Genomic DNA, 14,457 nt, shown 5'->3' on the forward strand with positions numbered 1-14,457 from the left:
TGGTGATTTAAATGTAAACCCTTACTGTGTTTTCTGAGGGGAAAAAAATGTATCAAATAACTACAAAGAAAAATGAAAACTGCAGCTGCCATCAAGTTGAAAACACTTCCTTAAGGTGTTAAGTGCAATTACAATTAGGAAACAAAAGTAAAACAACAGAAGCAAAGTTTCAAGCTTACCCCTAGAACAAAACTTGGAACTGTATCTATGTATGTTAACTCTAACTTTAATGAGAATGAGTATTTTCTGACTCATGCTCTCTATTTATCAATAATAGATAAATGTAAGATGATAGGCAGTAGCAAATAAGCAAAAATACTAGAAAAAATACTAGCAAGGTGAAGCTGCTTCTTTTACTTTACAGTATCTGACACTGAGACACTAAGTGTTTGACATGAATTAGTATATTCCTATTTCACAGATGAAAAATCAAGGCCCAGAGAGTTCAAGTAAATCGTTTGTGACCATGATACTAGGAAGTGGCATTCAGCAGTTGCACCAAAATCTTGGACTTTAACCACTAGAGTGTCTCTACCAGGCTTCTGAAGGGAGTGAAGATGTAGAAGTCAAATGTCTAAATGATATTGTATATGCATTGGGCAATGTAGAATAAACATGTGGAGTCTCTATTTTTGGGGCATCCATATTGACTTTACCGAGATGTCTTAATTATATAGATTTCTGAGATGTTGATTTGATAAACAAAAGTTACAAAAACAAGATCTTTCAAGTTGCTAATTTATTGTGGTGCTCATATTATTATTACTTATTTAATATAACACTTTGGGGGAAAAAGCCCTCCAAATTTCTCTTTCATGATTCCAATAGTTAAATAAAAGAAAAAACAGCATGTGAAGGATTACATTTTTTTCTATTTACAAACACAAATGAAAAACAAAGTCATGTAAATCATATGGATGGATTTCTAGTACAGATGTGAAGGGAAAGATTGATTACAACCTCAAATTGTCTTGGATATGACAGGAGTGAGTTAATTAATCAATGGTTATGCCATATTACTCTATTACTGCTTTATTTTCCCATCCAATAACAATTCTAAGTTACTAATGTTCTTCTTGACAGACATGACTTCTGCATTCCAGAGACTGGTTTATTTGAGGGTCTGCTGCTTCCTCTGTCACTGTGGAGGAGCATTATGTTGAAAATTAACTTCATCTGGTTCGTGGAAAATAACAGACCATTGGGAATCTTCACAATAAATTATGTACTTACATTATCAGAACAAAAAAAAAATGGACCTTTGTCAAAGAAATTCTTGCTTTAATTTGTTAAACATTATCACTTAGATTATTTACATGCTGCAATAATTAAAATAAAAATCACAGGAGATAATGAATATACATTTTGATATGTTTACATAGAAGACAAAGTAAATTGGGTCAAACAGAGTATGAACACCAGGGCAAATGCAGCAAACAAATAAATATTAACTTACATTTTCCAAAGGAATAATATCAATAAATAATAAATAAAATCAACAGATTTTTCCAAGGGAATAATAATAAAAAATAAACAAATAAAAAATAGAAATCAAACCATACTTGAAAAATTAACATCAGTTGTCTAAAACACAGAAATTAGCTAAAACATTGAACAATTTTGTACAGGTTAAGAGGAAAAGCCCTCTTCACTGTCATAAAATACTCTTTCTTTCTTTCCCTCTGATATTTCTTTCTATCTAATTAGGAGATGTCTTAGAATTTTTGTGTCATCTCTCAGGAATATGCATACTGTGGCATTGACAGCTGGAGTCCAACGTGAGAAAGGGAGAGGTCTGAAAGACGAAGAGTTCCCCTGAGAGCTAACATTTTCAGAACAAATTGGCCAGCTGACAAATAATCGCCGAATTTCAGAAGATAGTTAAAATTGGTGATTTCAGAATGACCAGAGTAAACAATTACCAAAGATGTACTCAGAACCCAAATATTTGTTGTGACTCTCTTCAAAGAACTCTCAGGTAAATTTTTTTTTTAATAACTGCAGATTTTGCTTACTTTTCTGAATTTGACTGCTGAGTAATTCAAATACTTTTCCATGGAACAATATATTTTTCTAAAGTAGATTTAAATATAAATGAACAAAAATATTCCAATCCAAGATCAAAAAAGAATATTGCAATTTGAATCAAATCCATATATTCTTTAGTATATGGCATGCATTTTATTTATAAATATATATAAATACATATATTCAGACTGCTTATTCTTATTCATAGATTTTGTTTTGTTTTATTTCATAGAATTCCAGCAGCAATCACTCTTTCTGCTCTTTATTAATGAACACCTTCATTTAATTGGAGAAGGAATGATGCATTTTTTTAAAACATGCATACTTGAATACATGTTCCCTACTTTTCAAAAAAGGAGTTTGCTGTTTTTCACTTACATTACATATTCAGATTTAAGAGCATAATGGAGAAAAAGTATTAAGAATAAGTATTTAAGCATATTTATAATATTTCTAGTAACCTTGATATTCTTGGAAAATCATTTTTTATACTTGAATGACCTAGATTGAATCTTACTCTTCTGTGAAAAATGATGAGAATTTGGAGTGTTGCTGTATTTGTTCTAGGACATCACACTTAAATCTGGAGAAGCAGCATGTAGTGTAATTGTTAAGAACCCAAACTGGGGACCAGGCTACTTGGGTTAAATTAATAGGTCTGCCTATTACTGGCTGTGTTTCCTTAAGAAGTTATTGAACCCTTGTAAGTCTTTGTTCTTCATCTATGCAATGAAGATACTACCTCTGTTTCTGCTGTCAGGATTAAATAAATTAAGGCATAAGAAACACTTAGAATGTGGTCTGACCCTTATTAAAGCAGGGGATGTTGGTGAATATAATCAGTCTGTGTTCCTACTCAGTGATACAAATTCTAATTTCACATTCCTAGGGGGATTTTATAACCACTAGAATCCACAAGAAAACAACAACAACAACAAATAGAAGTTCTCATAGGTATTTTAACTTGCCCAAAGTGCTTTCTGCCTGTATGTATTTCTTCCTTTGTCTAATCTGTATTCTACAACCGATTGTCCTACTTTACCCAAGTACCTCTCTGCTGACGTTTCCCCTCAGATTCCATGTCAGATGCTTCCTTCTTCACTCAAAAGCCTTATTAAATCCCCTGATACTAATCAATATTTCTCTATCTTAAGTCGCATAAGCATTATCTTTTCCACAGTAGCCAAGATTGCTTTCTGTTTGCCTATGTTCACCCTCGGGGAGACCTTAATTAGCTCATCCTTGTACTCTTGGGCTTCGAGTTGACTCATTCTTCATTGCATGTATGGAAGGAGCTTTTTCATATTGCTTTACAGATAGTTTTTAAATGATAAACGAATGGTTTTAGCATATTCAACATATCTTAATAATATCTTACATAGGCAGATAAAATTATATATTTTAGACATTCAAATTCAGGAATTTTCTAATTTTTTTTATTTGCAGATATTTAAACAGATATAGGTCTTTGCTCTTTTCTGATTTTAATTTAAGAAAAAAATAGTACTTTTCCTCTGCATTTACACATGGCTCTACAATATTTCAAAATTCAATTTTCTCAGTGTTCAACCATAATATTAAAGTGTATAGTATCCGAATATAATTATATAAAACTATATATATAACTATATATAACTATATAAAACTATATATAACTATATATATAAAACTATATATATAACTACATATATATCATATTCTCTTTAGGTGAGTTGGCCTAAATTCTAGTTTGGCATCTTTATAAGAGGTAAAGAAATTAATCCATATCCCATTAGATTAATCCACTAATATTATCTAGCTTTTTACTAGTTGGTAACCCCCAAAAGTTGTTTGGTTCACCTATTTCCTTAACACAGTCTAATACTGCTTGGAGTTTAAAGACAGTTGCCCCTACCTACCTGTCCATTTAGAAGAGTCAACACCACATATTTATTGATTTTAGGTTTCCTACTTCAAAGCTTCTAAGTCAACTTCTTGCAAATTCCAGAGAATTAAAAATAAATAATGTACTTCACATACAATTTCAGGTGAATTTATGCAAAAAAGAGAGATAGAGAGACAGAGATTAGCTTTTGAATCCCCAAAACACAATTATTGGTTCCTTGTTAAAACCTTTACTAATAAAATAAGGATGCTTGGACTTTTTTATTTTTTTTCTCACTTCCATAGAAAGGAGTTTTTATTCTTTTAAGACATAGCTTCCTAGCATTTTCCTTTTTTTTTGGGAAAGAAGCTATTCTTATATTTATTACATGATTTTCACAGCATCAGGATCTAGAATAATCAGAGTCATCACCAGGATGGGCGTGCACTGTAACAAGGCCATAGACAGCAGCAGTCTGTCAAAAATGGAATCATTTTTTAATGTAGAGGAGCCAGGAAGAAATAAAATGAAATGTCTGCCCTTTAACATTTCAGAACAGGGAAACTGATTCACTCTGCCCCATTGCAGTTAAATGTAATAGATGTATTTTTGTACATGTTCAAGCCACAGAGTTTCTGATGGACATTCTTTTAAAAAACTCCTATAAATAGAATATTTTTTTCCTCTCTGCTTATTTTCTCTGGAATGGTAGCTGCCTCAACTTAATGAGATTGAGACCATTTCTCTGAGGATCAGGTGCTAGTTCAATAAGATTAATGAATAGCGTGAAAGCTTAGTTTGCTATTTGAAAAAATGATAATAATCTATCTATATGTCCATCTATTTACTTACCACTCTCTTGTGGGATTCTACTCCATAACTAGTGAACTCCAATTCCCCAGACCTGATTGAGAGTAACTTATAGGCTTTAATATATGACCAGTAAAGTAATATTTTTCTTAGTTTTCTTAATATTCACCACTGATAACACAGGCTTCTGTTCATTTTCATGGCTAATTTTGAAAACAAAAGATTATCATTCTTTGTTTACGGCTATGACTCACTAATGGCCCTCCTATTCTGTCAATTTGTTATGATAATTTCATACTAACGATACGGTTGACATTCTTGAAGCTCTACAAAATCAGTAGATTTTTAGCAACATTTATTATTTATACATTGGTTTATAAAGATTTCATTCATTTGCATTATCTACTTTTCACAACGTATTCATGAAGAATGATGGCTATAGTTTCTACAAATACACATTCTCAATTGAAGGAAACTTCTCTCTAATCCTTTCATATCTTGATTAGACATGTTTAGAATGTAAGTATTATTTACATCAATTACTTTCCGATACCAATTAAAATAAAAGCATCATTTCTCTGTGTATCTATTAAAACTGTAATTGCTCTATGGTAAGATGGAAAATATCTTCCTCAAAGATAACCAAACACAAAAACAAGTTTTTGTTTCAGGTGTAATTACATATCTCAAGAGGGGAGATTGTCCTGGATTATCATGGAGTGCTCTAAATGCCATCACATTATGGCTACAAGAAGGGCATGGAGGCGCAGATTTTACACACCTCATGGAGAAAGCCATGTGAAAACAGGGCAGAGAGACTTAAGGATGCTGCTCTTGAAGATTGGAGTGATGGCACCAGATGCTAAGGGATATGCCTATAGCCTCAAAAATGGGAGAATTCAAGGAAAGATTCTCCTACAGAACCTACAGAGGGAATGTGGCCCTTCTCCCACTGTGATTCTGGTTAAGTGAGATGCTGATTTGAAACTGGCCTCAGAACTGTGAGAGAATATATGGAGTACATTTTGGTTGTTTTAAGCCAAGTTTATGATAAATTCTTGCAGCAGCCCCAGGAGACTAAGGGAACTCATGTTTATTTAAAATCCAATTTTTCCAAAAAAAAAAAAATCCAATTCTTCCATCAAAGAAACAGAATCAGAGGAGATATATATATACATGTATACTACACACACACACACACACACACACACACATGCACACACGCACTGGCATAACCACGCTTTGGAAATTTCCACGCTTTGGAAAACTGGCCTGATCTACTACTATACACTATCTATATACTTATCCAAAGATTCAACAGTTTCACTCTTAAGTATATATTATAAAGATGAAGATGGAGATAGAAAAAGGAAGACATGAGTAGATATACAGATAGAGAGGAGAGAAATGGGAAAATATAGAAAGATGTGTTTATTTTGAGTCCCTAAAACCCCTAGGACAGGCTGTCAAGAAGGGCCGGCTGGAACTCTGGGACATAAGCTATAGCCACAGTCCACAGGCAGCATGTCTTCTTCCTTCCAAGAAACCTCAACACCCCTAAGGCTTTCCTGCAAATTGAATCTGACCCCCATGATGTCTAGGATAATACCCTCAAAGTGAACTGATTAAAGAGCATCATTCTTAATTAAGAGCCATTGGGGTGCCTGGCTGGCTCAGTCAAGCATGAGACTCTTGACCTGGGAATTGGGAGTTTGAGCCCCATGTTGAGTGCAGAGATTACTAAAATAATAAATAAACTTAAAAAAAAAAAGAATCACATCCACAAAATACCTCACTGACTAGTGTTTGAACAACCGAGGAGTATAGTGTCACCAAGTTAAGATATAAAACTACCACGAGTTAAAAAATAGATGCATATTAATTTGCTAGGATTGCTGTAACAAAATACTACAGATCGGATGGATTAAACAATAGAAGCTGTTTCCTTCTACTTATGGAGGTGAAAGCCCAAGATCAAGGTGGCCCACCTCTGGTTTCTCCTGTGGCTTTGTTCAGTGCCTTGCAAACAGCCACCTACTTGATGTGACATTTTCACCGTGTGCATATCCCAAGTGTTTTTTTTCTCGATCTTCTAATATCTTCTTATAAGGATACTGGTTAGATAGGACCCAATCTCAGGACTTCATTTTAACTTAATTACCTCTTTAAAGGCCATATTGTCAAATAAAGTCATATTCTAAGATACTGGGGTGAGTACTTCAACAAGCAAATTTGAGGAGAACAAATTTAGCCTGTAACAATACTTTTTTTTGTTTTTCCCATTGAAGTATTCTTATTTGAAACATATGCAGTAGTGATGTTCTTTTGAAATACACTTCTGTCTTCAACTTACTACTAGTGTATAAGGGAATTTTATCTATAATATTCATTTTTTCTGTAATCGGTTTTTGGTTTTGTTCTAAAGCTTATTATAGAATCCAAGAATGAATATTGCCATTTTTAGCTACTTCTATGCTCTATAGTAAGTCAAAGAACAAAGCAACTGTCTGTTTTATTTTTAGGTTCTGAAAGCTTGATACCTACAATTTTTGAAGATTTATTATAATTAACAAGTAGGAAGAACCATGTGTACTTGCTCTTTATGAATGTATATTATTGATTATATATTCATATTTTAGTGAATATTAATATATTTAAGTTTTTTTCTAGAATAAAGTTCAAGAATTTATATTTCTATTTAAAATAACCCCACCTTTTAATTTTCTAAATTAATTGGCATAAATTTTAATAATTTTCCCATATGTTCTAATTTTTTCTGGATTGGCATTTTATCCTCTTTTTAAAATAATATTATGTATTTATGTTATATCTTCTTTTCAGTTAATAGAATTTTCCAGTGATTTATATAATTTTTTATACATATGCCATTTAACTGTTTAATTCTTCCTTTTATGACCCCTAACTCATTTTGTTTTAATTCCTTTCTTTTTATTATCCTTATATGAACTGTTTTAACACAGAATACATGCGTTTAAGTCAAACAATAAATAACACAAGGAGAGATGAAATGATAACCAAGAACCACCATGTATAAATCTCCGAATTCAAAACTTATATTTAGAAAATTCTTTGGTATCTATCTTACCTACCAATGAACACATTATATCATTTTTATTTGCTTTGAAAAAATATATTTTACTCCATATTATTTCATAATATTTATAATAAAATATTCTTTTACAAAATATATTTGCATATACTTTTTATGTTATGACTTATTTGTTTTTGAAATAATTTAGTTACACAGTTCCGATTTTAGATGTTAATGCCCTAATAAGATTTTTTCTTGTCATAAATAATGTTGTAGTAAACTTACTTATGCATATTATTTTGGTGTAGTTCTGCACAGATTTGTATTTGAGAAAAAGTATGTGCATTTAAATTTTGGTAGACAACGTGTGATAACAATAACAAAGAATGAATGATTACCTTCCAAAACTGGGGAAATAATTATTCTTATGTTGTCTTATTATTTGAATGTATGGCTCATTTATTTCTTAGTTTTTAGTTACTTCTTTAGACATGGATGCTCTGGGAACCGTTTTTATCATATTATATATCCACTGGATCACATTCTGTAGGATTTCCATTTATCCAAATTTAGTGAGATTTTTCTTAGTGCTCTTAGTCTATGTGTATGAAACATCATAGATGTTTGAATAGATTGTCATCCATATATTGGACACATATATTATAGATTAAAATACATAAGAGATATTGGCAACTCTTTTTTTTTTTTTTCTTTTTTTGAGAAAGAGAGAAAAAGAAAGATGGGGGCAGTGGCAGAGGAAGGAGTAAGAGAATCCCAAGCAGGCTCCTTGCTCAGCCCAGAGCCAGACATAGGACTTGATCCCATGACCCTAAGACCATGACTAAGCTGAAATCAAGAGTGACACTTCACTGACTCAGCCACCCAGGCACCTTGGTAATTTTTAACATCAAGTAAAATCAAGTTATATTATGACACAATGATTCCTTATTTTGTCCTATTAGTTGTTTATTTATTTTGCTGTGTTCAGACAAAATTGTTTCCAAATTTGCCATTATTTTCTAGTTCTTCTTCCACGTGTTGGAATACTTTCCTTATGCAGTTGTATGTTATATTATTTTAGGCTTACACATTTCTGATGTTCTTCTAAACTTTTTTATCATAATTTTTATTGATATTAAACAAACCCCTTGTAGAGACAGCTTTTAGACTACAGGCTTGACCAGTGGAAACTTGATTAAGCCAGAAGGGCCCAAAGTGACTCAAATCTCCTGGCTGAATATAGACAGGCTCATGAGGCCACCGACCTCAAAATATCCATAGGCCCTAACTTACCAATGGACTACTTAGAACCAGGCACAGTTATCACCACACCTCTTCATCTACTCCCTCTAAAAACAACCTCCACCATGGGGCACCTGGGTGGCTAAATCAGTTGAGTGTCTGACTTTGGCTCGGTACATGATTTGGGAGTTCTGGGATCAAGTCCCCAGTCCAGCTCCCCACTCAGCAGTGAGTCGGCTTCTCCCCCTCCCTCTAACCCTCCCCTCTCGTGTTCTCTCTCTCTCAAATAAATAAATAAAATCCTTGAAAAAAAAAAAGAGAAAAAAACAAAAACACAAAACAAAACAGCCCCCACCCACTGCAAACAGCCTTTCCTCCGCTGTCCTGCCCACTGCTCTGTAGCAGTGGATTCAATAAACTTCTAACTCCTTTGTTCTGCCTCAGATGAATTCTTTTACCTCCTGCACCACCAGTTTCTACCCAATCATCACCCCACATTTGGGGGTCCCTTCTGATTGGGAGAGACACCACACCCTTGAGGTTTTATTTTTACCATAAATGATATTTTGACCAAAATTCATATTGAAAATACTGCTTTAATCTCACTTAAAGATTCTGGGTCTGTTTCTGAAGATCATATTATTTTTAAATGTTTATTAAAATGCTTTTTTCTTTTATTATTATTATTAAAATGTTTTTGATGTGTGTATTGTAAATATAATACTATCCTTATAAATTGTCAAAGAAAATTTGTCATTTAATACATATATCAATAAACTCACAATTGTTATAATTCATAATATAATTAGTCTTATATCTGATTTTCATTTAAATTCTTGTGTTTTATCTCCCTCCCTGCATTTTCCTTTATTCTATCCTTAAAACTTTTCTAGAAATATATGTATTTTATATTTATGGTTCCTGTCTTCCATAGTTCTTAATAATGTCTGTCTTTTTTTACAATTACAAATCTAATTTAAGTAAAATGTTCTATTTATTTATTTGAATATTTTTTCTTTAGTTTTTTCTCTATATTCCTCTCAAAGGCCTATGTTGTTAAGTCTTTGTTTGCATTTATTTTAAATCCCCAGGCTCTCTAATAACTAAGTTTCATATTAATATTTTGTGGAAATGCTATCTTCTCCAGCTTTAATGAAGAAATTTATTAAGCTAATTGTATTTGTATTTGCATTAATTTTATTTCCTGATGGATAGTTCTTTCATTTGTTCCAGCTGGTGTTCTTCTATGTCCCCCTCAAATATTTGGTGATTATAGATTTCCTGTATAAATTCTTAATAGTAGTTAACACAGATCAATATTAATAGTTTAACTGGCTTTTTAAAAAAAAAAATCCCTCACCGCAACATTAAAGGTTTTTCTTTTTCAGACAATGAATGCACTTTTAGTTTACTGATTTCTAGCTATGGTTATAATTATGCATTTGATTCAGGTGCAAATAGTTTCCTGAATAGAAAGGAAGAGATCTTCCTACAGTAATGGTCAGAATGCTTCTCTCTCCAGATGCAAAACCCTCTCTGAGAACCTACTTTCCTCCATCTCTTTGGAAAGGTTTCCTCGCTAATTTATTCTGGGATAAACACATTAGTTACAGCAAATGATAACATTCATGAAATTCATATTTGAGTACAAAACACTCTCCTCTAGTTTCCCAGAACATGTTTCTTGATCTATGCATTTGGGAAGATTTGAAATCTATTTTGAAGTTTCTTCATTTTGTCTACTTTGGGTTGTGGAAGTTTCAGATTAGGTTTGTCCTGTAAAGGCAAGCTGATCTTTTTTTTTTTTTTTTTTTTTTTTTTTATGATAGGCTCACAGTGAGAGAGAGAGAGGCAGAGACACAGGCAGAGACACAGGCAGAGGGAGAAGCAGGCTCCATGCACCGGGAGCCCGACGTGGGATTCGATCCCGGGTCTCCAGCATCGCGCCCTGGGCCAAAGGCAGGCACCAAACCGCTGCGCCACCCAGGGATCCCAAGGCAAGCTGATCTTATTGGTTTATAAACTCCAGAAATATCTCAATAGTTTATTTTTCCAAAGGAATCTTCTTGGTTTTTCATGAGCTCACAGTCTTTAATTGGTTTATTCACTTTATTTTGTGGTCATTCTGCAATACCAATGGGATTTTAGAAGGAAGAAGAAATGAACACATGTCTTTATCCACTTTAAACCCCCCAAATTGGATATCCCTTTTATGTAATATCACAGTGAGGGAACAAAGAAACAGCAGCAGTCAGGGTTTAGGATATGACTACAATTCTATGAATTATATTTGCATTTATGTAGATAGCAGTTGAAATTTAATCTCTATTAGAAAGAGTTGCACATTCTTAAATGTAATTATTTTAAACTTTATTAGGATTAATTTTGATAAAATTACATACCAGTTTTCTGCAACCCAGCTTTCCAGTAACCAAAATCAAGGATATGATTAATGTATCCACATTAAAAGTGCTTTTAAAAAATTAAGCAAGAAAAATACACTAATAAAGTAAATGTGGATTTTATTAGTAAATAAAGTCAATTGGCTTCCAATAAATTGCAACTAGATATTTCCTAGAATTTAAATTGAATGTAGAATAGAAATTCCATAGAGAATGTAACTTTAATTCACAAGCTAACATGGCAATTTTTACAATTTATAACTTGAGAGTGAATGAAAAATCACTTGGGTTTCTTTTTAAAATGTACATTCCAGGTCCCAGTCCCCCCGTATGCTAATGTGATGCCCAAGAAACTAAGTTTCTAACAAGAATCCCCAGGTGGATTCTGAGGAGAGACTCGAATCAAAGAGAGTATGTACTCATTTTGCCACTCAAAGGCTCAACAGAAATATTTGATAATGCTGCAGCATTACTGAGTGTAATAATGACAGTAATAGTAATAACAATAACAAGAGAAAACACAAATTAATTGCTTTATAGTTATCAGGTGATCTGCTTAATGACTTCCTTAATGATTTCACCTAATCTCTATTTTTAAAAAATCAAAGTTTCTAGTAAACAAATTCATATTTCTGATAGACTTTGGTCTAAGAAAGAGGAAGCTGTTTGTTTGATGTCTTGTAGGTAAATGGTAGTTCTCTCTGACACCAGAGATTTCTCTCACAGTCCTTCCTACCAGACCATTCTATCTAAAATCATAATTAATTTTAATAGTGAAAATTTTTCAAATATATATTTCATATAATTACCGTGCATCATGTTATTGTATTGACATTAGTCAATAGAGAGGCACCTTTATAATATTGATTTTTCCTATAAAAGAACAAGGTACTAACTCTCATTTATTTTAGTTTCCTTTTAAGACTTTCAATAATGCTTCATCTGTTGAATACCTAAAAATTTCTGAAGATTTCTAAATATTTTCTTTCTGTTCTACTAAAAGATTAGTAGATTCTTTTGTTATTATTATGTTTATCTTACTGTTAATTCTAATTAGGAGAAGTATTTTGGGTGTGAAATTAAGTCTCCAGATGATTTAACAAATTTCTTATTTTCGTTGTCTATTACTAGACTTTTCCAGGGGAAGCACCTATAAACTTTGAAAAAAAATTGCATCACTTGTCTAGTAGTCATGCCTCTCCTATAATCATATGTTATTTGAATGCATGCTAATAAAAAACTGTCTGACACTATGACCATGGCTGGAGTGAAAAATAGAACAAAACAAAACAAAACCTTGCCTCATGAAGCTTACACTTTAATGGAACTTTCAGGTCTTTGTTAAATAATCATACAGAAATATGATTCCATGGGCACCTGGGTTGCTCAGTGGTTAAGTGTTGCCCTCGGGTCAGGTAGTGATCATGGGGTCCTGGGATCGAATCCCACACTGGGCTCCCCGCAGGGAGCCTGCTTCTCCCTCTGCCTGTGTCTCTGCCTCTCTCTCTGTGTCTCTCATGAATAAATAAATAAAATATTTAATAAATATGTAATTCCAAACTGTGATAAGAAAATACATAGGAAGTTTGACAAGGTATTGCAAGGGCGATATGACTAACAGTTTAGATTTTAGGGAGGAGCCGCAGTTCCTAGAGGAAGCATCAGAACAGAGCATCGTATGCAGGCGACACTGTTTGCAAGCTCCAGACACCGAGGAAAGCATGGCACAGCCCACAAAGGAGGAGGAGATTGGAGAGTGTATCATCTATTGCTCTGTAGGAAGTTATCCTAAATCTAACGGCTTCAAATGAGGACTATGTATTTTCTAGGTTTTTAGGAGTCAGAAATCAAAGTGTGACTTAGCTGAATGCTACAGTCTGAAGTCCGACCAGGGGGGCTGTGGTCCACACTCCAAGTCAAGTGTAGAGGCTGAGGTGAATCCACGCACAAGCCCACTCACAGGGCTGTTGGCAGGACTCCGTCCCTTCCCACGGGAGTCTCCTACAGGGCTGCTCTGTGAGGCAGCGGAACATGGTGAGCAAATACAAGAGCGTGTGACAGAGCATCCAATCTGGAGGCCAGTCTTTTTACAGCCTGATCTTGGAAATAACTGCACCCCTTCTGTTCTATTCTGAAAGTTAGATAGGGCTCTGTAAGTCCCATCTCCACCACCCACCACCCACAGCTTCCTCCGTCCTTGTGTGCACACTCTGTCATCCAGATTTTCTCCACCTTGCTCTCTTGGTTCTGTTTCCAGTGTGACCTTAAATTTCACTTGACAAGAATCTTCATTCTGTGGTGCTTTGCAAAATGACCACGTTGGGCTCCTCCTACCTCCTGAGGACTGCTCTGTTAAAGCTGGTATACAGGGGCACCTGGATGGCTCAGTGGCTGTGTCCACCTTTGACTCAGGTCGTTATATTGGGGTCCTGGGATCAAGTCCCGCATCGGGCTCCCTGTAGGGAGCCTGCTTCTCCCTCTGCCTGTGTCTCTGCCTCTCTCTCATCAATAAATAAATGAGATCTTTAAAACAAAGCTGGTGTAAGGCCTCATTTGACCAATTCACTTACACAACCTGAAAGCGTGTGGTTGTTAAGGCTCTGTGAGGTACACTTTAGCGGTAGGATTCAGTAAGTTGTGATGAATACATTCTTATTCCTCCCTTCTAATAGAAGGAGGAAGTCACTATAAATTCTTGAGAATAATAATGGTATCCCGGAATTTTTCAATAATCCACATTTGTATTGGCTCCCCCTTCTTCCCTGCCTTACCCCTTTTTGCCCCTCACTTCTCCTTAGAATTCAACATTACTTCTGTGACTCTGGCTCAGCTTTCTGGAAGGACAGTGTTACCAGTTGATAGAGTGCTAATATTCAGGGTGGAATTTTGGAACTGGCTTTTACCCCCAGCTAAAAGCAATAAGGACATCATGGAGTGGCATTATTAACTAAGACTTTTACCTTTAATATGGATTAGATACAGATAGAAGGTGAAGAGTTGAGATATACAGTGGCTAAGGCACTCAAGCACTATGACAACCAAAAATAATTATGAGGATT

General features: G+C 34.1%; 1 long non-coding RNA gene across 2 annotated transcripts in view; it reads right to left on the reverse strand.

Annotated features, from left to right (window-relative positions):
• The window catches only part of LOC144313055 (uncharacterized), a 36,603-nt gene extending 22,542 nt beyond the window's left edge, over nucleotides 1-14,061 (reverse strand). Inside the window, exon 1 of one of the 2 annotated variants that reach the window (XR_013378754.1) lies at nucleotides 13,974-14,061. This is a non-coding gene — a long non-coding RNA (uncharacterized LOC144313055). Of the gene's footprint in view, nucleotides 1-13,968 lie in introns of both variants that reach the window. The other variant, XR_013378753.1, reaches the window with a different exon arrangement.
• Nucleotides 14,062-14,457: the final 396 nt, after the last annotated feature.

The sequence above is a fragment of the Canis aureus genome, chromosome 4 (genome assembly GCF_053574225.1).
Source record: "Canis aureus isolate CA01 chromosome 4, VMU_Caureus_v.1.0, whole genome shotgun sequence".
Lineage (NCBI taxonomy): Eukaryota > Metazoa > Chordata > Mammalia > Carnivora > Canidae > Canis > Canis aureus.